The sequence below is a fragment of the Sciurus vulgaris genome (genome assembly GCF_902686455.1).
Source record: "Sciurus vulgaris genome assembly, chromosome: 13".
In the NCBI taxonomy this organism is placed as follows: domain Eukaryota; kingdom Metazoa; phylum Chordata; class Mammalia; order Rodentia; family Sciuridae; genus Sciurus; species Sciurus vulgaris.
In genome coordinates this window covers 71921518-71946946 of record NC_136474.1, presented here as the reverse complement: position 1 = coordinate 71946946, position 25429 = coordinate 71921518, and the positions used below count along the sequence as shown (strand labels likewise).

At 43.4% G+C, this 25429-nt stretch overlaps 1 protein-coding gene and 1 long non-coding RNA gene across 3 annotated transcripts in view; one reads left to right on the top strand and one right to left on the bottom strand.

The window, feature by feature from the left end:
- Positions 1-22366, bottom strand: part of LOC306642951 — a 41891-nt gene extending 19525 nt beyond the window's left edge. The window contains exons 1-5 of the long non-coding RNA XR_013758733.1: positions 22179-22366; positions 20392-20446; positions 19583-19713; positions 17513-17728; positions 16655-16808 (exon numbers count right to left, since the gene is read on the bottom strand). This is a non-coding gene — a long non-coding RNA (uncharacterized lncRNA). The remainder of the gene's footprint in view (positions 1-16654; positions 16809-17512; positions 17729-19582; positions 19714-20391; positions 20447-22178) is intronic.
- Positions 22367-24770: 2404 nt separating this feature from the next.
- SKOR2 (SKI family transcriptional corepressor 2) overlaps positions 24771-25429 on the top strand; it is a 52458-nt gene continuing 51799 nt past the window's right edge. For both annotated transcript variants that reach the window (XM_079108235.1, XM_079108233.1), the window contains exon 1: positions 24771-24838. The gene's annotated coding sequence lies outside the window, so the exon portion shown is untranslated. The remainder of the gene's footprint in view (positions 24839-25429) is intronic.

Sequence of the window (25429 nt, the reverse complement as noted above, 5' to 3'; positions counted from 1 at the left end):
AAGAACAGGCATAGCCTGTTTCAGAATCTGCCCCGAAGCTCAGGCTGCTTTGGAGAAGTCCACAAATGACAACTCTGACTCCTGCCGTAGCCATTTCTCCATCTAAACAAAGAACCCGAAAAATGAGGCACTGAATGAGAGTTGCCTTCAACATCACCCATTCTGATCCCTCTGTTCTGAGAGCCAGAGCGGGAGGCAATTTTGCCTAAGATCACGCTTTGCATTAGTGAGAAGGGAAGACTGGACCCCTCGGAGCTCCAAGAAGCGGCCCTGCACTCGCAGGTAGGTTGGTGGAAGTATTACTTAGCATTGCTAAAGAACTTCATATTTGCAAAGTGCTTTATGCTCATCTATTATTCATACACTAATGAGAATACTTAGATTATGCCTTTTCTCCAAGGAGCTCAAAGCACTTTGTAAATGTTAACTCATTCACCCCCTACGTCCCAAAGGGACAGACAGAAATCCTCACCCCTTGGCTCTGCACTTGGTAAAGAGTAAGCCCAGCAAAGGCAGCGGATGTGATGGAAAGTGGGCCATGGCGGAACTCTAAGCTCCTGTCACCATCTCTCCTCCACCTATCTAAACGGTGCCCCGGTACTGAAGTACAAGAGTCCCACAAGACATTTCTCCAAGGCTGAATGGCACATATGGTACCACAGGAAAGGGACATGAGTTCTAGGCAGGAGAAAGAGAAGAAAGCCAGAATGAGCATTTTCTAGCCATATTTTAACAGCCAACATTTACTAAGTATTCATGATGCACCAGACCCCTCCCCCAATTCCTGAGTCATCTTATGGAATTCCCATCTTTCCCCTCTGGTTGGACAATGATGATCCCCATGTTTCATTTAGGGAAACTGAGGTGTGGGGAGGTCAGGCAACTTTCCCAAGGTCACCCAGCACTAGAACCCAGATCTAACTCCAGGACTTGGGCTCTAAAACCACATGAGAACTGCTTCTCCCCAGTGAGAAGGGCAAATCAGGGCAGAAACCAGTACTCCATAATGTTACAAAATCCCATTCCTGGAAAGAATTACTCACCAAAGTCAACAGGGAGGCAAAGGGAAGAAAGAACCATCAGAGGACTCTGACCCATCCCTCTCACATCCCCTCTCCTGTGACTTCCCTCTAGCATAGCATTGGCCACATGCTACAAGAGTGCCTCTCCTCCTGCTAAGCCCTGTGTCTGCATCACCCCTAGTGCTGGCATGGTACCCGACCTACCAGGTGCTCAGCGAATATTTGAGGAAAAGAAGGGAAAGCAAGACTTAGAACAGACCTCAATGCACATCAGCCTGATCGTCAACGTCTTTATGAATCTACATTTCAAGTTATTGATATAGGCCACAAGTTTCATTTTGAAAATTCACTCTGTACCCCTCACTTCCCACAAATAGGAAACAATGATCAACATGTGATGATTAAGTGTCTGAGGCATGACAGGCCTGGTGGGGTGTACTGAAGACAGCCATGAGGTGATATTTCAGCTCTCAGAGTTACATTTCAGGTAAAGGCATGATGTCAACACACCAGAGACGAGTAATGAGTGACACAAGACAAATGTGCACACTAAGCTGGGGTTAGACTGCAGAGCACTGGGGAGGCTGGGGCTGGGGAAGGCTTCGTGCAGCAGGTCCTAAAATAACAGGCAAGCATGGCCAGGGAGAAGAGGGACGTTCCCACTGAGAGCACATGGCTCCCCGACCGGGCAAGGAGCCTGCTCTGTGGGTGGGACAGGAGGGGGACCTGCCTGTCATTAGAGGGCAGTGGGGGACACACACTACCCTGTCCTTCCCTTGCCAGTCACAGAAACACCCTCTACTCCTTGAAAACCAACCATGGGCACGACACTCTTCAACCAACCCAGTCCCAAGGACTCACTCCTTTGTCAATGAACAAAGGAGAAGGTGTGTTGAAACCAGAGTGTTCTTCTCTAAAGAATACAGACTCACCGAGATTCATAATTTGAATTTCTTGAGGAAAACCTAGGAGTCCATAAAGAAGCAATGCAGGCTAAACAATATTAAAACTTCCTGGTACTGCAGTAATTAGAATTTCAAACACTAATAGAAGACTGTACAGTTAATTAGCAGTAGTCATAAAAGTCTAAGAACAAATATACTATGTATTAAATACAACAACTAATATAATTGCCATACAGCATTTGAAAAATTAAACAGGGAGGGGTTAGAAAGTGAGAGGGCTTGCCACAACAGTGTCAAGTCAGAAGCAGAAACCCTGTTTCTTCCGGGTCTTGGTGGCCACAATTCCTCGTGACAGTAATTTTATCCGTCTTTATTGTTAATATTAGAATGTTTTATTTCTCATCAATTTATTTCATTTCCTTGAGAAGCCAAGACACTTTGCACACCTGGACTACACATCATTTTCTCACCCTGGAGACACACACACACCTCCAACCAAAACTGGTTTTATGCGCAGGTTAATAGTCACCTGTTTTTGTCAACTTTTTTTTTTTTTTTTTTTTTTTTTTTTTTTTTTTTTTTTTTTTTTTTTTTGCTGCAAGTAAAGAACCCGACACGAACAATCTTAAGGGGGAAAAGTTTATTTGTCTCTTATGGTTTCAGAGGTCTCAGTCCAGAGATGGTGACTTACTCCTCAGGGTCTCAGTGAGGTAGAACGTCATGGCAGAAAAGTGTGGTGGAGGAAAGCAGCTCGGGACATGGTACCAGGAAGCAGGGAGCAAGAGTTCCCCTCCCCATGGACAAAATATATACCCCAGAGTTATGTCCCCGTGACCCACCTCCTCCAGCCACACCCGACCTGCCTGCAGCTATCACCAGTTAACCCCATTGGGGGATTAATGCGCTGACTAGAGTAAGGCTCACATAACCCAGTCACCCAGTCACCTCACCTCAAAACTCTCCTTCATTTGTCTCACATGTGAGCTTTTGGAGAACACCTCACATCTAAACCCTGACACCACCTGTCTAGCTCAAGTTCAAGACCTTAGCAATGCCCAGCCCCAAATACCCCCAAATACACACCCTCAATAGCCTTACAAAGCTCCATCTCCATGAGCCCTTGAGGAAAGGCTGATGGAAGAATATAACAACCCCTATAACATATTCTTACCAAAGAATTCAGATTTGAGTTTGATAGCACTTCTAGATTTAATGACCAATTTATAGGAAATATAATGGAATGAAGTAACAAGTAGGCATCACCAAGATGCAGAAAGAAAAATCCAAATCAAAAAATTCTATAGGACCAGCAAACTAGTTTTTTCAAAAAATAAAATGGAAAATTTTTATTAAAAAAAGGGATACAAGCGTAGCTCAGTGGCAGTGTTTGTCTCCCATGTGTGAGGCCCAAGGTCCAATCCCCAGCACCCTAGAGAGAGAGGGGAAAGAGATGGAAGAGGAACCTATAACTTGAAAACTGAAAGACATTCAGCAATCATGCTCTTTGCACTTAACCATAGGTGTCAAAAATGTATGTCCACACAAAAATCCACACATGGATGTTTATGGTAGCTTTATTCATGAATGGCAAAATTTGGAAGCAACCATGATGACCTTCAATAGATGAATGGATAAACTGTGGTATGTCCAGACAATGGAATATAACTCAGCACTAAAAAGGAACAAGCTGTCAAACCCTGAAAAGAAATGGAGGAAACCTACATACATATTTCTAAATGAAAGAGGCTATTCTGAAAAGACTACCTACTGTATGATTCCAACTATCTGGTATTCTAGAAAAGGCAAAATTAGGGCAACAGTAAAAAGACCAGTGATTGCCAGGGTTTGAGGAGAGATGAATATGTGTAGACAGAGGACTGTAGAGACAGTGAAGTTAGCCTGCATGATGCTACAGTGCTGGTTACGTGTCATCGTATATTTGTCCAAACCCACAAAATACACAACACTAAGAGTGAGTGAACCCTCGCATAAACCACAGTCTGGGTGATAAAGATAGGTAAATGCAGGTTCATCCGTTGTAACAAATGCACCTCTCTGGTAGGAGATAATGATAGTGGGGGATACTGTGTATGTTTGTGGGTGCAGGGAGCCCATGGAAAAATCTCTGTACCTTCCTCTCAGTTTTGCTATGAACTCAAAACTGTTTCAAAAATTAAGATCAATTCTATTATTAATTTTTAAGAAAAATAAACCAAACGCAACATAGGTACTTCATTTCAATATTATTCAGTTAGATACAGAAAACAAACACTGATGGATTGGGCATTTGAAGGTATTAAAGAATTTTTATTCAGTGTTTTTGGCATGATAAAGGTATTGTGGTTATGTTTTTCCCTTATGTTTTTGAGATCCTTAATGAAATAATGACAGCTGAAGTGCTACAATGTCTACATTTGCCTCAAAAAGGTAGGGATTGCTGGGCAAGGCAGTGCACACCTGTATTCTCAGTGACTCAAGAGGCTGAGACAGGAGGATTGCAATTTGAGGCCAGCCTCAGCAACTTAGCAAGGACCTAAGCAACTCCGTAAGACCCTATAGGAAAAAATGAAAAGGTTTGGGGATATAGCTTAGTGGTAGAGTACCCCTGAGTTCAATCTCCAGTACCAGGGATGGGGGGAAGCCAAGGAGGGTTGGAGACTACAGATATAAAATAAAACTGACCGTGGATTGGTAAATCACGAAGTAGGCAGAAGGTGCATGGGAATCTACTACACTATTATCTTTACTTTTGTTTGTGTTTTAAATCTAACATAATGGAGCCAGATACTGTGGCACATGCCTGTAATCCCAGTGACTCAGAAGGCTGGGGCAGGAGGATTCCAAGTTCAAGGCTGCCTCAGCAACTTAGCTAGACTCTGTCTCAAAATAAAAAACACAAAGGGCTGGGTCAATGGTAAAGCATATCTGTTTTCAAAAAAATTAATATAATGAAAAAATGTTTCCAAACTTAAAAAATGGTGGGCAGGGGACTATAAGCTGTCACATCCACCATGTTCACTTTGGCCTAAAATGAACTTGTCAAACTTGCCCCATCACCCCTTGGGCAGGAGACAAGAGTAGATTAGTCCGCCTCTGCAGCAGGAGCTCCAGTCCCTTCCAGTGTCAAAGCCAAGATTCTGGCAGTGTCCAATCCCCTGAGGACACCAGGCCTGCTTCCGCTGAAGCCTCTGCAAGGGGCTTCCCTGGAACCCTTCGCCCCAGCCACCCTGGTGGCTTGCACACCCTCTTTTAGCTTCCAGCTGCTCAAAGGTCACTGTCTGAGTGAGGCTTTCCCTGCCAATCCTATTAAAATGGCAAGACCACCCATTCTTCCCCCCTCCAGCTCATTACCCCATTGAACCAGTCATGTATGTGCTTTCTTTACTGATTTTTTAATCATCTTCCCCCACCCCAATTAGCATATAAGCCCCATGAAGGGCAGGAGACGGCTCCCCTGCAAAAGTCACCTCCTTCGCAGCGCTGCTGAGGGCAGCCTGCCTGACAGCTTCTCTTCATCCACAGCACGGCAGCTTATTCTGATCTCCTTTTCCTGCTTAGTTTGCCACAGAGCAGAGTCTCCTGTTCCCTAGCTCTGGGAAGAGGTGAAGAAAGATAAGGCAAGAAAAGAAACTCAACATCATGCTTTTCCAGAACTTTCTTCTTTTTTTTTTCCCCCATAGCTTTATTAAGGTAAAATTGAAGTAAAATAAAAGGTACATATTTGAAGTATGCAATCTGATCAGTTTTGACATGTATGTAACCAATACAATCAATATTAAAAGCATTTCCATTACTTTTTTTAAATTGAAATCATGCACTATGTTCCTTGCATGATTTATTACATTAGAAATCAATCACCTTAAGATATATAGAACCCCAAACCCACACGTCAACTATTCGATCTGAGATTTTCAACAAGGATTTCATCTCTGAAAGGAAGGATAAGCAAACAAATTTCTGTAACTAGAGTAAATTTGGGTGGAAATTTGGGTATATTTGATATACCTCCCACATGTAGGAAATTAAATCTGTATTCTCATTGAAAATGGGGTGATACTGTTTTCTTTCCTTTTTTCTATAACTCTTGCAAATCTAGTCACCCCTTTGGTATCCATAGGAGTGATTCTAGAACCCCATGGATACCAAATCTGCAGTGCTCAAGTCCCTCATATACAACGACGTCGGATTTGCATATAACCTAGGCATATCCTCCCACACATTTGAATTGTTATGTGGAATCATTTAAGGAACTAGACAAGAAAAGAAAGTCCCAGTGTTTTTAGCACAGATGCAATTTTTTGACCTGAATATTTTTGATCACTCGTTGGTTAAACCCAAGATGCCTAACCCATGGATACGGAGTGCCAACTGTATGCCTTGATAGACCCAGTTTTAGAGGTTATCAGTGAAGACCCTGCTTCCAGTACTCCCAAGGTAGATGAGAATTTTCCTAGAACTCAGAGAACCTTCTAGTTCTCAGCAAATGCACAAGTTTCCCACATCCCATGTGGTCTGCCTTTTTTTTTTCTTTTTATTTGTTCTACTTAGTTATGCAAGACAGCAGAATGCATTTCAATTCATTGTACATGAATGGAGTACAACTTTCCACTTCTCTGGTTGTACATGATGTAGAGTCACACCATTCATGCAATCATACATGGACATAGGGTAATGATGTCTGTCTCATTCCGCCATCTTTCCCACCCCCCTGCCCACTTCACTCCCCTCATCCCCCTCTGCCCAATCCAAAGTTCCTCCATTCTTCCCTTACTGCCCCACCTCCCTATTCTGTATCAGCATCCTCTTAATAGAGAAAACATTTGGCCTTTGGTTTTTTGGGATTGGCTTATCTTGCTTAGCATGATATTCTTCAACTCCATCCATTTACCTGAAAATGCCATAATTTTATTCTTCTTTAAGGCTGAGAAATATTCCATTATATATATTATATATATAATATATAGTAATATTCCATTATATATTATATATTATAATATATAGTAATATTCCATTATATATATATACCACAGTTTCTTTATCCATTCTTCTATTGAAGGCATCAGGTTGGTTCCACAATTTAGCTATTGTGAACTGAACTGCTAATAAACATTGATGTGGCTGCATCACTGTAGTATGCTGACTTTAAGTTCTTTGTGTATAGGCCAAGGAGTGACATAGCTGAGTTAAATGGTGGTTCTGTTCCAAGTTTTCTTCCATTCCAAGTTTTCTGAGGAGTCTCCTTACTGCTTTCCAGAGTGGATACACCAATTTGCAATTCCACCAGCAATGTATGAGTATGCCCTTTTCCCAAAATTCTCACCAACACTTATTGTTGCTTATATTCTTGATCATTGCCATTCTAATTGCAGTGAGATAGAATCTTAGTTTTGATTTGCATTTATCTAATTACTAGAAATAGTGAATATTTTTTGATATATTTGTTGATCAATCGTATATCTTCTGTGAAGTGTCTGCTCAGTTCCTTAGCCTGATTGGGTTATTTGTATTATTGGTATTAAGTTTTTTGATTTCTTTATAAATTCTGGAGATTAGCGCTCTATCTGAAGTGTGTGTGGTAAAGATTTTCTCCCACTCTGTGGGCTCTCTCTTCACATTATTGATTTTTTCCTTTGCTGAGAAAAAGCTTTTTAGTTTGAATCCATCCCATTTATTAATTCTTTATTTTATTTCATGAGTCTTGTTAAGGAAGTCTGGTTCTAAGCTAACATAGTGATTTGGGCCTACTTTTTCTTCTATTTGGTGCAGGGTCCCTGGTCTAATTGATTCTTGATCCATTTTGAGTTGAGTTTTGTGCAGAGTGAGAGATAGGGGTTTAATTTCATTTTGCTGCATATGAACGTCCAGCACCATTTGTTGAAGAGGATATCTTTTCTCCACTATATGTTTTTTGCACCTTTGTCTAGTATAACTGTACTTATGTTGGTTTGTCTCTGTGTCTTCTATTCTATACCATTGGTCTATCTGTCTATTTTGGTGCCAATACCATGCCATTTTTGTTACAAAAGCTCTGTAGTATAGTTTAAGGTCTGATATTGTGATGCCTCCTGCTTCACTTTTCTTGCTAAGTACTGCTTTGTCTATTCCGGGTCTCTTATTTTTCCAAATTAATTTTATGATTGTGTTCTCAATTTCTATGAGAAAAGACATTGGGATTTTAATTGGAATTGCACTGGATCTATATAATGCTTTTGATAGGATGGTCATTTTGACAATATTAATTCTGCCTATCCAAGAACATAGGAGATCTTTCTATCTTCTAAGGTTATCTTCAATTTCTTTCTTTAGTGTTCTGTAATTTTCATTGTAGAAGTCTTTCACCTCTTTTGTTAGATTGACTCCCAAGTATTTTATTTTACTTTTTGAGGCTATTGTGAATGAGGTAGTTTTCCTAATTTCTATGTCAGAGGATTCATCACTTATGAACAGAAATGCATTAGATTTATGGGTGTCAGTTTTAGATCCTGCAACTTTGCCGAATTAATTTATTAGTTCCAGAACTTCCTTTTCCTTCTTTCCTCCCTCTCACCACTGTCCACTCTGGCCATACTGGCTCAGGACCCTCACCTCCCACTCCTCCCACTCCTCCAGGCACTTGCCTTCCAGATCCCCAAAGTACCTCGATGACCACACAGTTCCACCTGCTTCTGTGCTCTGGTGATTTTCATTTAGCTTAATTTTTCCATAACTTGCTGTGTCCTCTGTGTTCATCACTTCAGATGAGACTGAAAGGCAGCAGATTCCCTTTATTTCTTCTGGATATACTATGAATCTTAGCCTCTCAGTGGCTCTAGTCTGTGTCAGTCACAGACTGACACATCAGGAACATCACTGCCAAACCAGTTGCCCAAGTTGGAGACTTTGGCTCAACCCTTAACCCTAGCTTCTCAGTCAGATCCCAAGTCCTCCTGATACTCATCCCCAATTATTTTGCCCATTGTCTCTGCAACCTCACTGCCACTAACCTAACTTAGGCCACAGTCAATCCCTCCTAACTAAACCCCTGACCCCTGGCTTGGATCCTTTCAACTTATTGAACATGAAGGAGAACATGAAGGCAGCCTTTCTAGGCAAAGGAGCACAAAACTCTGCTCCATGTATCTGGACGACTCTTCATTGTCTTCCAAATAGTATCTAATCTCCTTACACACCTCCAATCTGGACCTTGCATCCTCTCAGGCCCCATCTGCTCACCTCACTCTCTAACATTTAGGCAGACTGTCCCTCTTTCAGCTCCTCCAAGAGAGTCATGGCCTTCCTATTGGAAGCCCTCCTCTTCACTTGGAACACTCCTTTTTGCCCCGCTCCCCGCTATTCAACTTTTGGTCTCAGTTCACATATGATTTGTCCCTGGATGATTTCCTGGAACCCCTGGTTTGGGCTCTGTCCTTCCTTTGTGATTGCTGGCACTTAGCACTCCCTTTTCATTCTGAATTGTCACTTCTGCTCCCCTAGTCCCTCCTCCCCACAGACTACAAGCAGGGCCTCTGGTATCATGCCACATCCCCTCAACCAACCACATTGTCTGGGACCCACATAGATATTCAGTGTTTATTAAGTGAATAAAAAAAATATATAAGCACATCATGATCTGCCAGCCCAAGAAAGGTGACTAGAGAGAATAAAGTACTATCTGGCTGAGAAAAGAGGAAACAGTGACTTCCCCAGCTGTAACCCTGAAACTTGGAACACTTTGCTAAACATAGGAGTTAAAGGATGCCCAGATGGTGAGCCACGGGGGTTGGAGGTATGCAGCTGGCGTGTAGTCCACCTCTGGAACCACTTGGCTGTGTGGCCTGAGCCTGTTCCCTCATTCAGAGAAGGCACCCCTGGAGGAGAGATTTCTGCACCTTTAGCTTTAACTTGTTTTGAATCTATGGCCAAATCAGTACTACAGAGAACCTGAGGTCACAAAGGATTTTCAGTTAATAGAATAAAATCCCTGTGTCATGGTGGGGTTCTCCCAGGTATAGACCCTGAGACAAAGATTTAAGCGCACAGACCTTATCTGGGAGATCAGGCCAGGAAGCACGCCAAGGGAAGTGGGAAAGTGAGGCAGAGCGGGAAAAAGTCAACAAAGGGTGAATGACGGGTCAGGTGGACACTGTGGACAACTGAAGACCTGGCCTGCTGGAAGACAGTGTAGAACGTGCACAGAGCTGTCCAGCTGAGGCAGGGAAGCAGGATATCCACTCACTTATTTCCATCAACCACTGGCTGGGGGCCACTCCCAAGCATATCAGTATCCAACTCTTCCAGCCTGAAAGGAGACTCCTAGGTATTTGCAGTTGGAAGTTTAGATATCGTTATGTTATGGTTTGGATGTGAGGTATCCCCCAAAAGCTCACGTGTGAGACAATGCAGGAAGGTTCAAAGGAGAACTGATTGGGTTGTGAGAGTCTTAACCCAATCAGTGAATTAATCCCCTGGTGGGATTAACTTCGTGGTAACTGAAGGCAGGTAGGGTGTGGCTGGAGAAGGTGGGTATTGGGGGCATAGCTATGAGGTATATATTTTGAGTGGAGTCTCTCTCTCTGCTTCTTGATCATCATGTAAGCTGCTTCCCTCTGCCACACTCTTCCGCCATGATGTTCACCCTCACCTGGAGCCCCAAGGAATGGACCTGGCCTTCTATGGACAGAGACCTCCAAAACCATAAGCCTCCAAATAAACTTTTCCTCCTCTACAATTGTTCTGGTCATATCTTTTAGTCACAGTGGCAAAAACGCTGACTAAAACAGATCTGTACTGGAATAGTTAGTGTCAAGGGGATATAGGCAAGTCGTGACAGCACTGGAGCCAACCTACGGACTTTGGGAACATTCCTACCTCTTACTTTTTGTCCTACCATTTCCAAGGGAATCAAATGCAAACAAAATCAGGTCATGAGGTTTGCAAACAACTCCAATTATTCATTGTGATTTTTATTGCTGCACCTATGTTCATTTGTGCATTTCTTACTTATGTAAGGCAGAAAAAAGTGTCAATTCAGCACTGCCTCGTACAGTGGCCTTGAAGGCTGCTGTAGGAATCTCCTGCGAGCACTACGAATGGCAGTTTCAAATCTTTGTCACCTAAAGAGCACTTCATCATGTTCCTGGACCCTGCTTTTTCTTTAACAGCTTCAGGGAAAGACTCAAATTCCATCCAATTAGATGTACACAACTTTAGCTCTTTTGAATCCAACTACATGCAAATTAGACCCTAAGGAGCTGGTGCTTTAGGATGAAGAAAAGGGTTTGAGTATTGCCTTAGATTTTTTAAACCTACACAGGCATCTTTTTTAACAACAAAGAATCTGATTTTCCCAGAAAGTATTCCTGGGTGGGGGGATCAGAAACAGACACAGAATTTTCACTATATTTCTTTATCTCTCCCGCTCCCACTTTCTTTTAACTACTGAATTCAGGCCAACAGCTGGTTGGTTGGTGTGCTCGCTTGCTTTTTTCCAGGTGAGACTTTTTCCCATGGCTGTGACTGTCCATCTCCTTGACTCAGATGACCCTGCTGGATGCTTTATCCTCTCACCAGTGCATCATTTGGACACCATGCCGACAAAGCTGGAGCCAGTCGGGATGTATGGCCTGGTAACTGCACCTCAAGCAAAACTGCAGATGCTGCCTAGGGCTTGCCCCAGTTTCAGATGAGTAGGTGAGACCTGCCTGCGTCTCCCTTCCCACCTCCCTCCACAAAGGAACTCTTGTCACCAACAAGCACACAAACTGTCCTGGGCTTCCACCAGCTCCGCACAGTGCAACACACAAACGAAACTTATCAGAAACGCTTGGAAATGACAGAATGAACACCAGGAGCCTGTTTGCAATGATATTTTCCATCACTGAGGACTTCACTCCAAGCCACGTTTGTCTGTTTTTTCAAATTGCTAGAAAGGCCATTAATAACATCATCCTTCCCCCAAAATAAGGTAAGAAACTCACTGAAGAGGGGCTGACGGACTGGGATTGAGACTCTGGGATACCTTTTCCTTTTCTTCCACTTAAAGGGTCAAACCAGCAGGCCTCTCTAACATGCTGAGAAGTGAGAAATTTCCCTGCAGAATGATCCATATTGTTTAAAAACAGCAACAGTGAGCAGCTGGGGGGCAGGCGGGTTGTTCGTGTGTTTGTCTGTTTTCCTCAACTGCTACTCTCACATAACAGTGTGCAACGGAGACGCAGAAATCAAAGATGAAGAAAACCCAGACTCTCCAAAACTTTACCTCTTCAATCAATGAATGCACCAGAGCTATGCTCTTCCACTCCAGTTTTCCTGTCACCAAGAAGGGGCAGAAAGACATGGTGGAAAGAACATTGTCACAGGGAGTCTGTGGGTCTGAGTTCCAGTTCCAGCTGTCTGAGAAACTGGGCAAGTCACTTCGCCCCCCAAAGCCTCAGTTTCTCCAGCTCTAATCCCTGCCCCTTCCATATCGACTTTGAATACTGACATGCCTTAAGCTGAACAGAGACCTTAGCAATTCCCACTGCCGTCTGAGAAACAGCTGTTTTTAAGGGCCCACCAGGAGTGCAAGGAGTAGCAAAGGTATATGAGGGAATGAATGTACAGCTGTGGTTGCAAATTGCTGCTAAACCAAGTGAACATGTCAATGATAGTACTGATCAGACTGAATAGGTAAGTGGGGAGAGGGAGGAGGTCGCAGGAATAGGGCGAGACAGACGGGAATGGGAAGATTGCCCATCATTCTCAACCTGAGATCCAAACAGGGGAAAGGTGACGCTTATAAGGGGAACTTGTCAGCCTTCTATTTCAGGCAGTATAGCAGATGAAATCCTCTGAAGGTCTCTACCACTAAAATACATGAAATAAGGTGGGAAATATAAAAATTTATATTTTAAAAGCATTGCTGAACTGACACAATTGTATGAAGCAGAAAGACCAAAAAATGAAGTAAATGCAAAATTTCTAGGGGCTGTGGGCTAAAGCTAGCTTTGTCCTGAGGGTCTCTTCTGAAACCTGAAGACACTGAGTTTCTACTTTGATGGTCACATTGAAGTTAAGTTGGGAATCTAACATAAAGGCGGGATCACAGAGATATGCCCTCTGCAAAAGGGTCAACTATAAATAAATCTGCTGCTCAGAAAGAGTAAATAAGGAAACTTGACTATTTCAGCCTTAGCACTAGATGGAGGGGAAAATCTGTATCTACAAGCTGGCCTTGTGCAGGCTGTTGATCTTAATTCAAGTTACTTATGAGGTCCAGCAAATCACAAGCCTAGATTTTAACTTAAAATAACTTAAAATTATCCTAAGTATATGGATGAGCCTCAAAAATGCTATGCTAAGTGAAAGAAGCCACATATAAAAGACTTCATATTGTATGATTTCATTTATATAAAACAGCCAAAAAAATAGACAAAGAGGAAGAGAGTGGACTTATGAGTGCCAGGACCTGAATATGAGAAACTAAACAGGTCAAGGGATCTTGGAGAATTATGGAAGAGTTGTAACACTGGATCATTATGATGTTCGTACAACATTATAAACTTATTATATCTCAATGAACTATATGCTTAAAATGGGTGAATTTTATGGAATCATACTTCAATAAAGTTGTTTGGTTTGGGGGGGGTTGTTTTTTTAATGATCCAGGGCTCATAGTGCAGAAGTGACTAGCAGAAGGACTGAGTTCTTTCTGGGTGAATAGAACTTCAAAAAGAATTCCAATAGATAAATGTATTAATAAAATGTGTAACTCACAGTAAAAAAATCACAAAAGAAACCAAGACACTTGAGTGAGATCTATCAGAATTAGAGACAGCAAATCAAGCCCCAGAAGTCTTCAAATAATGGAATCAGTTGACATAAAATAAGCAATAGTTCCTATTATACAAATTATAACTATGAAGTTAAAAAGGGATGCTTGGAAATAAGTGCAAGCAACAAAAGGTACTAAATACCACCAAGGTGTGTGAAAGAATTAGATTCCAGAAATAAAATGTACATATAATAATTCAAACTTAAATTTTAATGAATTGCTTAAGTAGTAGATTAGATATAGCCAAAGAGAAAATTAGTCAACTGGGGGGCAGTTCTAAAGAAATTAAGCAGAAGTCATGACAGGAAGAGAATTTATAAGGCATGATGGATAGAATATGGCAAATTTCTATATAGCTACCTAGAATTCCCAAAAGAGACAATAGATAATATGTACGAAGTGATATTTGAAGAGACAGTAGCTGGGAACTTTTCAAAATATGTTTTCATGATGAAAAATAGAAATTCTCAAAATCGGGAAGCCCAAAATAATTGTAATCAATATTTAAGAACCTATACACATCATGTTATAACTGAAAACCACCAAGACAAAAATAAAATATTTAAAATAGCCAGGAAGAAAAGAGAGTTCACCTAACAAAGTGGCAGCAAGGGGGCTAACTCATCCGTGTAACAGTGAAAGCCAGAACAAGGGAACTAATAGTGTGCTGATAGAAAAAAACACTCAACTTAATATTCTACAGCCAGAAAAATCACCTGTCAAATGAAGTGAAAATAAAATAATTTATAGACAAGAGAGAAACAAAAGGGGAGATCACACTACCAATAAATCCTTGTTAAGGGAAATTCTGAAGAATATATTTCACACAACAGGAAGTACTTCCCAAAAACAAAAAGGAATGATAAAAATCTGATACATGAGTAAATAAATGACAGACAAAACATATTAATGCGTATATAAATAAATACAAATATATAGGTAAATGTGTGAGTAAATAAAAATATGAATTCACCACATAAGACAATATTAATAACATCCACCTTATATGACTAAAAAGCAAGGCCAAAGTACAACAGAACTAAACACAGAGCAATGCAGTCAACAAGTTGGGCAAGAAGTAATCAGAGTTAAAGCATGATAAAATCATTCTATCGTTCAGGAAAAGAATTACGATATTTAAGTATGTTAAGTTAGTTAGGCGCTTTTAACCATTAAAGAAATATAGAGCATATAATAGATAATAAACTAAGTGTGAATTGAATTGAATTCAATTGATAAAATTGAATTTTTAAAAAATTCAGTCAAGCTGGGGATAAAACAGTTGGTAGAGTGCTTGCCTAGCATGAAAAAGGCCCTGGGTTCAATCCCCAGCCCCACCAAAAAAAAAAAAAAAAAAAATTCAATCAGTCCAAAAAAAGGAAAGGATCAAAAGAATAAAAAGAAAAAGAAAACAAGAAGATGATAAAGAAGAAAAGTTAAACAAATAACCAAAATAAAATGATAGAAATAAATTAAAATATATAACTAGCCAGGCACAGTGACACACACCTGTAATCCCAGCAGCCTGGGAGGCTGAGGCAGGAGGATCTGGAGTTCAAAGCCAATCTCAGCAAAAGCGAGGTGCTAAGCAACTCAGTGAGACCCTGCTAAATAAAATATAAAATAAGGCTGGAGATGTGGCTCAGTCGCCGAGTGTCCCTGAGTTCAGTTCCCCGTAGTAAAAAAAATTATATACATATATAATACAAAATATATATATATATGTATAAAGTAAAAGTAAACCCATTTAAATAAATCAAGTTACATGGTTAAATTACATTGTTAGCTTTATAAGTCAGTATAGGTCAAGTTAAGCTGCAATTAAAGATAAGTGATGCCAAATTCTTAGTAGCTTACAACAACACAGGCCTTGCTTTCAGTTACTTATTGCTTTGAATAAATGACTCCAAATATTAATGACTTGAAAAATAAAAAACTTTTGTCGCTCATGATATTGTGATTTGGTTGGGTAATTCTGTGGCTACATTCAAATGCTGGGCCCTTGGAAGTTTCAAAATCTAAAAGGGCCTCACTATAACCGGAAAGGCCAGCCAGAGGGCTAGCCTCTGTCTCTGTGAGGTCTCTCATCATTCAGTGGTCTAACCCAAGCTTCTCTGTTTAGTAGCTGGGTTCCCAAAAGGGTGAAGTAGAAGTTACAAGACACGTAGGCCTAGAATCAGAATCCCAAACAACATAACTTCCAACACAGTTCATAATATCATGAAACATGTCAACGTAAATCATGGGCCAACCTGGGCAGAGTGGCACATGCCTGTAATACAAACAGCTTGGGAGGCTGAGGCAGAAGGATCACAGGTTCAAAGACAGCCTCAGCAACTTAGCAAGGCCCTAAGCAACTTAGTGAGACCCTGTCTCAAATTTTTAAAAAATAAATAAAGGGCTGGAGGTGTGGCTAGAGGTCAAGTGCCCCTGGGTTCAATCCCCCATACCAAAAATAAATACCTACCTACATACATACATACATACATACATACATACATACATAAATCATGGGCCAGCCTACATTCAAGGGGGTAAAGAAGTAGACTAGACCTGTTGACAGGAAGGGCAGCAGAGACGAGGGCAATCCATCCCCATTTACCTTCTCAGCATGCAGTATGTCCACTGAAGTTCAGTTCCATGCTTTTCACTCTAAAACCCAGGCTGATGATGGAATCTCAAAATGTATCCCGTATCATGGCAAAGCCAACATACAAAGCCAACTGAGGGTTATAGGTACAGAAAAACATTTAAGATGTGTATCTTGAAATAAGTCAAAGGTCAGCAGATATTTTCTGGCCATCCTTTAAGTTTTCATCTCTTTGTTATGTGCTATTGTGAATGTCAATGTGTAAGGTAACCTCAAAGGCCCTGAATTCCTCATGCTAAACACATTAAATAATCAAAGAGCAACACAAAAATGGGTATAAACTCACTGTGGTCTATTCCCTGTTCTCCAGGAGGCAGCCATGGGCTGCTGAGATATTGTCCTTAGCTGGCAGTTTAGGATACTCTTAGCAAAGGCAGCCATAGCAAACAGCAAGACCGTATGTATGTAAATGAAAAGAAGGTGCTGGAAAAGTCCAGGTGCTGGAAAAGATCGGAGAAAGGAAAAATCATTGAGTATGGAATAGACATTTTCAAAGAGAAAAAACTAGAGCTGAATCCCAAATGATAATACAAGATTATCCTTGAAGAGTCAGAAAACTTTTACAGTATGAGAATATGAACAAAGCCACCCTCCCTGTGAGGTCCCCAAGGAACATGATTATAGGAGAAAGAAAAGGATATGTCCCTCAAAGTAATACTTTATCACTACCTCAGTTTGGGCCCCAAATCTAAACAATAAAAAAAAATTCTTATAAGAAGCTAGACCAGGTCACCCACTTTTCTGCTAAATTGGTCAAGGGTTCCACTTACAGTAAGCCAGGAAACCTCCAGCCCATGCTCATGCCCATGTACAAGGACCAAATCTTTTTTTTATTATTTATTTATTTATTTATTTATTTATTTATTTATTTATTTATTTATTTATTTTGGTGCTGGGGGATCTGAACCCAGGGCTTCATGCATGCCAGGCAAGCACTTTACCACTGAGCCACATCACCAGCCCACCAAATCTGATCATATTCCTAGTGATAAAAGATCAATCAATACACACCAGCTGGGCACTGACCTCTGTAGCACAGTATCTTCTCTAGAAAATGTGGTCCTATTCACTTCCTGAATTAAACCAATTACATTAGCACTTCCTTTCTTAAGAAGGGAGGAGCATAAGGATGAACACTAAGTACCATCTGGGTTGGACATCACTAAGTGCAACGAAGTGATGTTTCCATCAAAAGATGAATCAGGATTAGCCACCAAAAAAGAGGCTGAGGAGTTTCTGACTTCAGCAGTTCTTGATGGCAGGTGCAATGATGGCTAACGCTTGCACTTTGCTTGTCTGCTATTCTTCTCCAAATTTCTTTCTATGCCACTGTTGGAAGGACTCATTTCTACAGAAACTTCTGAAATAAAAAATGTAGAATTCAAGAAATGTTTGTTTGGTATTTTGTTTCTTGGGGCTTTTTTTTTTCATATCACATTAATCCTAAATGCAATTTGTCCCATCTTGTCCTCCGTTACATTAAAATTAATATTAATATTATCTCCCCACATGGAATGTAAGGGGCCTTTGCTGGCACCCAACCTGCATCCCTATAGTGTCTCAAACAGTGACAGACAGGGACTAACCCTTGGCAAAACTGTAAAGGAAGTGGTTCTTCCTCTAAGGACTTTTCTTTCTTCTAGTCCTGGAGATCAAACCAGGGCCCTGCACATGCTAGGCAAGTGCTTTACCAACTGAGCTCTATCCCCATCCCTAAGGCCCTCTTCTTTTGTACTTTTTCCCCTAGTGGATTCTACCATTTCTTTTCTCAGCCCAGATACCTGGCAGCTTCACATTTTTTATACCTTCAAGTCAACCAAAATATAATCTAAGGAAAAAGTGGATAAGTTAATTTACCCTAAATCATAAACAATTGCTTGAGTTTAAAGAGATGTACAAAGAAACAAATAACCATATGTAGGAGGATTTCAAGTATTAGCAAGATGTCACAGTGGTTACTTTGAGGGGCAGAAGGTCTTTCTGAGACTTCTGAGATTTCAGAATTTCCCCTAAATTCTGAACCCAATACTCTGGGCATATACACAATCCTATCAATTCTTTTCCTACTTCCCACTTCCTGTTTGTACCAGGCTTTAAAAAAAAAAAAAAAACTGTAGATATTTACTATCTTCCTGGACAAGAAAAAAACGGAAACTAAGGCAGCCCCCTTCAAGGGCCTTACTGCAATAGAACAGCTTAACTTTCAAATAAATTGGTGCCATATGATAAAATATTGGGAAGATGTTGACAAATCTAGCCTTTTCATGGCATTAAATACAATTCTGTTGCTGGACTACCTAGAAAAACACAGAATATATGTCATCCAAAAAGCAGGGCTGATGAGTACTCAATTTAGAGTTAATAAGTTAATAAGTCCTATTAAAACTACATATATAAAATTATTTCATGCATAATGCAAAAACAAATGAATTATCACAGTTAAGACACTCTTTAAATGCCCAAGGACCAAACTGGATATAGGACTAAAATATTTTGGTTTCTGCCATAATCTCCTAGGAATGCCTTGACAGGTAAGAATCTCCTTCTGCTTTCAAAACCCATTTTTCAAGGGTCAGGAGAGTGATTTGGTTGAATCTTGGTGTTTAACATTTGCATTGGTCTAAAAACAGATAAGCAGAATTGCTCCAGGGAGCACATTCTGTTCAGAGTTTAATATGACAGAAGTAAAAACAGGCCATCAACCAGTAGGTTTACTGGTGCCCATATGGGGCCAGAGCCTGTTTACCTGCTCTGGATACAATTCAGGCTAGGCACACACTTATTCCTAGGCACTGGAATAGGCCAGGTCAGATCCACATTCCTACAGCCCCTGATTTAAAGCTTCTCTTACATTGTATTTGCCAGTTAGGTCTAAACACTTATCTCTTTCAACCGTGTTTCCCACTCACTTCCAAGCTACACCACTATAGAGACGATAGGTCCACAGCTAGGGTTCATGCTTTCTATTCAGTACTTCCTTTTGAAGCATGTTGTTGAATCCCAGCAGTTGGTGGCCCTTGCTCATTGAAGTGCCTGAGTTTGCTTCTCCAGGTAGGCCAGATGCAAATGATTTGAAGAAACCTCAGGACACAGATTTTCCTAGGTTAGTGACTTCGGGGAGACCAGTCTGCTACTGTATTCAGAAACTTCCTTCCCCATGCCAGACTCTGGGTTTAACTATATGGGTTTCAATAAAGAAGCCATGAACTCTTACCAAGACCTTGATGGAGAGAAAAGGAGAACAGAGGTCCGTTAACAGTTTGCCCCAGTCCTAATGACCTTGAGCAAGTTACCATCCTCTGTTGCAGTTCTATTAGTCCATTTTCTGTTGATATAACAAAATGCCTGAAGGAAAGTATTGAAAAGAGAGAGATAGGTTTATTTAGCACACAGTTTTGGAGGCTACATGTCCAAGTTTGAGCAGCTATCTCTATATGGCATTTGGTAAGGGACTAGTGGTGGAGGGCATCATGGTGGGACAGGAAGCCAGAGAGATTTAGAGGTCAGGCTTACTCCTTTTTATAACAACTTGCTCTTATAAGAACTAATGGGGATCCCCAGAAAACTACATTAATCCCTTCCCACTGCATGCCCCAATGACCTAACTACCTTCCACTAAGCCCCACAGGTTCCATCACCTCTTAATACCACCACATTGGAAACCAAGGTTCCAAAATATCAACCTTTGGGGACAAACTGCACCCAAGCCACAGCGGTGGTACTTCTCAAAATATGTTCCCAAAATTCCAGTCTCAAAATGAGCTGCCACAGACCCAAGGCCCCACCCCAGACCTAGGTCAGTCTCTAGGTGTTGAACCACACTCATGTTTGAGAACCATGGTTGAGGGACTCTAGGTTTTTTATTATTATTAAGTGGGACTAACACAGGACAAATATATCTAACAAGATTATTATAAGTATCAAAATGGTACAGTGTGTGTAAAGTAGTACACTGTCTGGTTTATTAGTTGAAAGCACTTTAGGAATGCAAACAGATGTGAACTTGAAATGTTGAAAACTTACCAACTGTGTGACCTTGGGGAAAAAAGGATCCTCACTGAGCTTCAGTTTTCCAAATCTGTAAAATATGGACAAAAGAAACCTAACTCATGGGAGTTATATGAGAGTAAATGAAAGGTAGTATATAAAATGTCTAACACAGGCCTAGCACACAGAAAGTGTTTTAATCATGAACACATTTTCCCTCCTTCCCCAAAAATATCTCAAGCATGAGTCAGAGTGTTCTTGCTGTTTTACTACAACAGTGAGTCTCATGGTGTTTTCTACAGAACTTCCCACTGGGTGGCAAGTCAGACTTTTCATAAACAATAGCTCAGGCTCTCTTAGTTGCTGTTAAGACAGGCGTGTAAACAGGGACTAGTCTGCTTATTTGGGACTAATAAATTGGTATCTTTGCTTTCTGCACCTTGCCAAAAATCCTATCATTTTCTATCTCTCCCCACTCTACATCTATCTCAATGTACAGTCTTACACCATGGGATAACATCCTTTTCCCAAAAGTCTCCCTTCAAAAAAGTAAAAATAGTTTTAATATGCTAACAGTTAATTTCTGAGGATCTTTCTTCACAGACGCTGGTACTCTGAAAGGGTTGCAAAAGGAAAAAAAAAAAAGGAAAGTAAATTGCATGAAACCCAAAGTTTGGCTTCAGCTGACCCTGGCAGCTCTACCCACTAAACTGGCCTCCTTCAGCCTTGACCTCCACATCCCAGGCCAGGAAAGAAGTGGGTTCCAAATGGGCCCGGGCTTGGATAAAAGCCCTTGAAAACGCCATTTCCCTGTCCCAGGGCCCAGTCTAAAGGCTCCATCTGATACTATGGGAAAGCAACCCCCCCACCACCAGCAGCCAATTCTTAGTAATCCAAAAATGTACTTAATTATCCCACTGTCAACAGAAATAAATTATATCCTATCTCCCCGTCCTTACATTAGGGAAGGAAAAAAATGAAGAAAGACAATTTATTTCAGTTGTAATTAACATCAGGCACGAGGGACCTTTCTGAAATGTTTGCCCTGGCAACTTTTCCCCCAGAGTGGATAAAAATGCCCTCATGGGGTGAGAGGCTTGGGGTTACCCCAGTAGACATCTAACTGGATTTCAAGCCCGGAAACCCAGAGAAAAGAGACCCGGTTGCGCGCTTTTCTGATTCCATCGCTGCCCCCCTTCATGTTAGGAGCTCAAAACGCCTAGGGCAGGAATTCGATTTTTAGACTTTCATAAAACTTCGCTGGAGAGGGGCCCCTCTCCAGGCAAACCCGGGCTGCCAATCCTCGCGGCGCTAGAAGGCGCTGTTGCGGCAGGGCCCAGCTGCCAGAGGAGGGCAAGGCCCGTGCGCCTCTGGCGAAAAGCAGCAAGGAGCAATTCCGAGTCTTCCATCAAGGACCCGGGTCTGCGCACTCTGCACAGCAGGAAGCTCCTCTCGCACTCCCCGCCCTCCTCCGACTGATCCGCTGAAAAAGACTGAGACCCAGTTTCCGCTGGGCCTGGGTTTCTTCCGAACTGACCAGAGGAAACTCGGAGAGGGCAAAATCCGACAAGACCCTGGTCCTTGGTGTACCCAATTTGATCCCGCAGCATTTCCTGCCTTCAGGTTCAAAGAGGCAGGAAAGGGGTGGGAGTAGACCGAAAGTTAAGACATCACACACACACACACACACACACACACACACACACACACACACACACACGCCAAAGCCTAAGCTCCCAATTGCACACTGACAAATCAGAAAAGTCCTACGACGTGTCTTTCCCTCCCTCTTGGCAACCTTGCCTGGGTACTGGTTCCATTACCCTCCGCTGAGAGGAAATCCCGTCGGTTCACTCGCTTCCAGGAGGAGTTGCAGCTTACACCAGGGAAGGGAGCGGCCCGACGCCAGCAGAAGCGACACGCAATTCTGAGGAGGGGCTCTCGGCCGAAGAGAGGGTAAACCGCCCCAACCATGTCCTGTAGGTGGGGGGCCGGGTGCAGGAACCTGCACTGACCACGCGGGGAGTCCCGCCCTCCTGCGGGAGGCGGAGCTAGGCCAGCGCGGCCCCGCGGGAAAAGTTTCCAGCCTCACCTAGGGGGCGCGGTGGGCAGCTGGGAAGCACCTAATTCTTCCCGCGAAAGAACGCGCCCAGAGCTGGGGCACCAAGCGCCCGCGAGGTCCTTTTCTTCACCAAAGCCTCGCTCCGTAGCACTCGCGCCTTCCTTCTCTTTAGAAACTCCGCGCTGGAGCCTGGGGAAGTAGGAGTTCAGACCTATCCAAATTGCTGGACGCTCAGAACACTCACTCTCTTCCCAGAACCCTCCAAGTTATGTGTGGGAGGAGAGGGACCGACCGGTTGAGGTTGAACTGCATGAGTTCTCTCCCTTGATTATTAAAAGCAAAAACCATAACAGTTTTCCTGTTACCAGCGCGTTATTTACTCTGCAATGCTCTTTATTTTGCATACAGAAAGCTGGTCTACAGAGAGAGAGCTGCTGTCAACTGGCTTAGAGATGTGGTCATAACCCCCAAACCACTCCCTAACACTGGAGAAGAGAGTCAAAAACCACAAAGGAAAGCTCTGGGCCCCCCCTTCAGTTCTCCACTTCTCTAACCAACAGTCTTCTTCCCCCACCATCCACCTCATCCCCACTTCCAAAACCCAAGATCTGATTACTAGCAAAACTACTCCGGGGCAGAATATCCGGAAGTATGAAGTGGGTAGCTGGAGCTGAGTGCCAACGCCTCCTAGTGCAAAGTGAAAGAAGACTGAGTTCTGAACTGGGCAACTGGATCTAACCTACAGGACTTTCTCCCCCACTGTGGCTTAGTCCCGCACCACCTCCACATACCCTGCAGGTTTGCAAACCCTGCTACAAGCCCTGTAGACTCCAACTAGGAGGTCATTGCGAGCGCTCCAAGTGGCAAAGCCTAGTGTGGGGGGGGGAGGGGGCGGGGGGGCGGGACTAGACTGATATATTGAAGCCACTGAGTTGCAAATCTGACTCGCTCCTGCGCTACGCGAGGGCCGGCGGCGGCTTGCGAGTGTGTGGACTCCGCAGCGCACAGTCGGTCTGTGGTGCGTTCCACCCGCCAGCACGGGGCTGTTCTCTTAATGAATTACTAATGAGTTAAAATTGGGCAGCAGGCTTAATTAAAGCGTAGAGGCAATGTGTTTACCACATTGTAATTGAACTCATTAGGGCTATGGCTTTTTGTTTTTTAAGCAGCCGCCTTCCTTCTCTGCGTCGAATAATCTATGGGAAGCGTTTATTAGAGAAGGAGGGGGTAGAGGAGAAACAGTCCATCAATTCTTTCAATGAAAAAGACAGGATGAGAAAGGGGAGAGTACAACGCCTCCAGTCCGGCATATCTTGGTGAAGCCAGGGATAGACCGAGGCTTCCCAGGAAGTTCAAAGGGTAGGGTGACCGGATGAGCGCTGCCCGCACTTTAGGAAGCTGCCAAGGAAGGGACTAGGCCAGAGCTGGAAAGGCTGCCTTTGTAACACCACACAGACCTCCTGAACTCGGTCCTTATCCTCTTCATCCCCACCCAGAACTCTGCTCTGGCCTCTGCCTGGAACCCATGTCCCGCGCTTGCCCCACCATTCGATCTGACGCTCATAGTGAGAGGGATTTTTTTTTTTTTTTTTTTTTTTTTTTTTTTTTTTTACCAGCTTCTGCAAAGTTTTCTTCCCCGAGGGTGCTGAGGACTCACTCTCTGGTCTTTTTCATCTACCCAGCTCCCTATCTGGATTCTGGAGACAGCACAAGAGAGGCCCACGACCAGCACTTCCTAATAGACGCAGGTCTTCCGGCCCGACCACATCTCAGGTGGTCGTACCCCGGGAGACTCGGGAAAAGGTGTGGGTTAGTGGACTGCTTGTAGGCAGCACGAGAGAAGCACACCTGCAGGACCTGGGACAAGCCCAAGCCGCCAGCCCAGGCTGTGCACGCCTATGGCTGATTGCTACCTCTTGCCCCTAGCCCCACTCTAATTACCAGGCCTTCAATCTTCTCCTCCTTTCTGTCCTGCTGGACCATTAGGTACCGAGGGGTGAATGGTGGGGGGCTGGGACTGTTTCTGCGCTCCGGGGCCTGCCCTGCCCTGCCTGACCAACAGGCGGCGTCGGAGACCCAGGTCTGAGCTGGGGAGTGGGGGGGGGACGATTCGAGCAAGCTAAACCGAGAAGCTGGGCGCGAGGAGATCGACCCTCACCCCAAACTTGCAAACTTGCCCAGAAAGGGAGTGGGAAGAGCTGGGGACTGAGGGGGACCTCGAGAAGAGGAGGGGCGGGACGGAACAGGGTCGCCACCGAGAACCCGACAGCGAACAGGAACGCAGAGTACGAGGGCTGCGGGCGGCAGCGGCGGATCCCGCGCGGGGGAGGCGGCAGGCGCCGCGGGAGGCAGAGCCCAGCGGAGGAGCCGCGGTGCGCAAGGCAGGCGGGAGGACTGAGACCGCGCTAGCGGCGCGGACAGGTAAGTGGCCTCGTCCTCCGCTCTCGGCCTCTCCTCCTTTGGAGAATACTGGGTTGAAAGGGACTCCAGGAATTTTTGTCCCTCAGCGCAGCTCCACGGTTGACCTCTACCTCCCCACTCCCCTCTTACCTTAACCGCACACCTAGTCCCAAGTTCCCACCCCTCACCATTTGTGATTATGTCGAAGTCTCCCACTCTGTCCATCTCCCCCACCCCATTTCACCTCCTCTCTCCTCCTGACCCGCGAGGTTAAGGTAGATTGTCTCTAATTTGTTGCTAAAAGATTAATTGCAGAGGGTAGGTCGATTTGATTAAGGCAATTAATCTTTGGTTACAGCGTCCTGGAGTCACGGGGGTTGGGGGGGGGGCTGGAGAGAGCAAGGGAGAGAAAGCAAACGAGACTTTTTGGAGAGGCTGTGAAAAGCGACTCGCCCGCCTGGGACCGTATCCAGATCGTCCCCACACTCAGTACTCTCTGTACTCCGCCCCGCAGCCCACAGTCTTAGGGCCCATGCCCTGGGTTTCAGCACCACAAAGCCCGGACAGCGACTCCCGCGGGCGAGTCTAGTAACTTCTGGTCTCCGGAGGTTA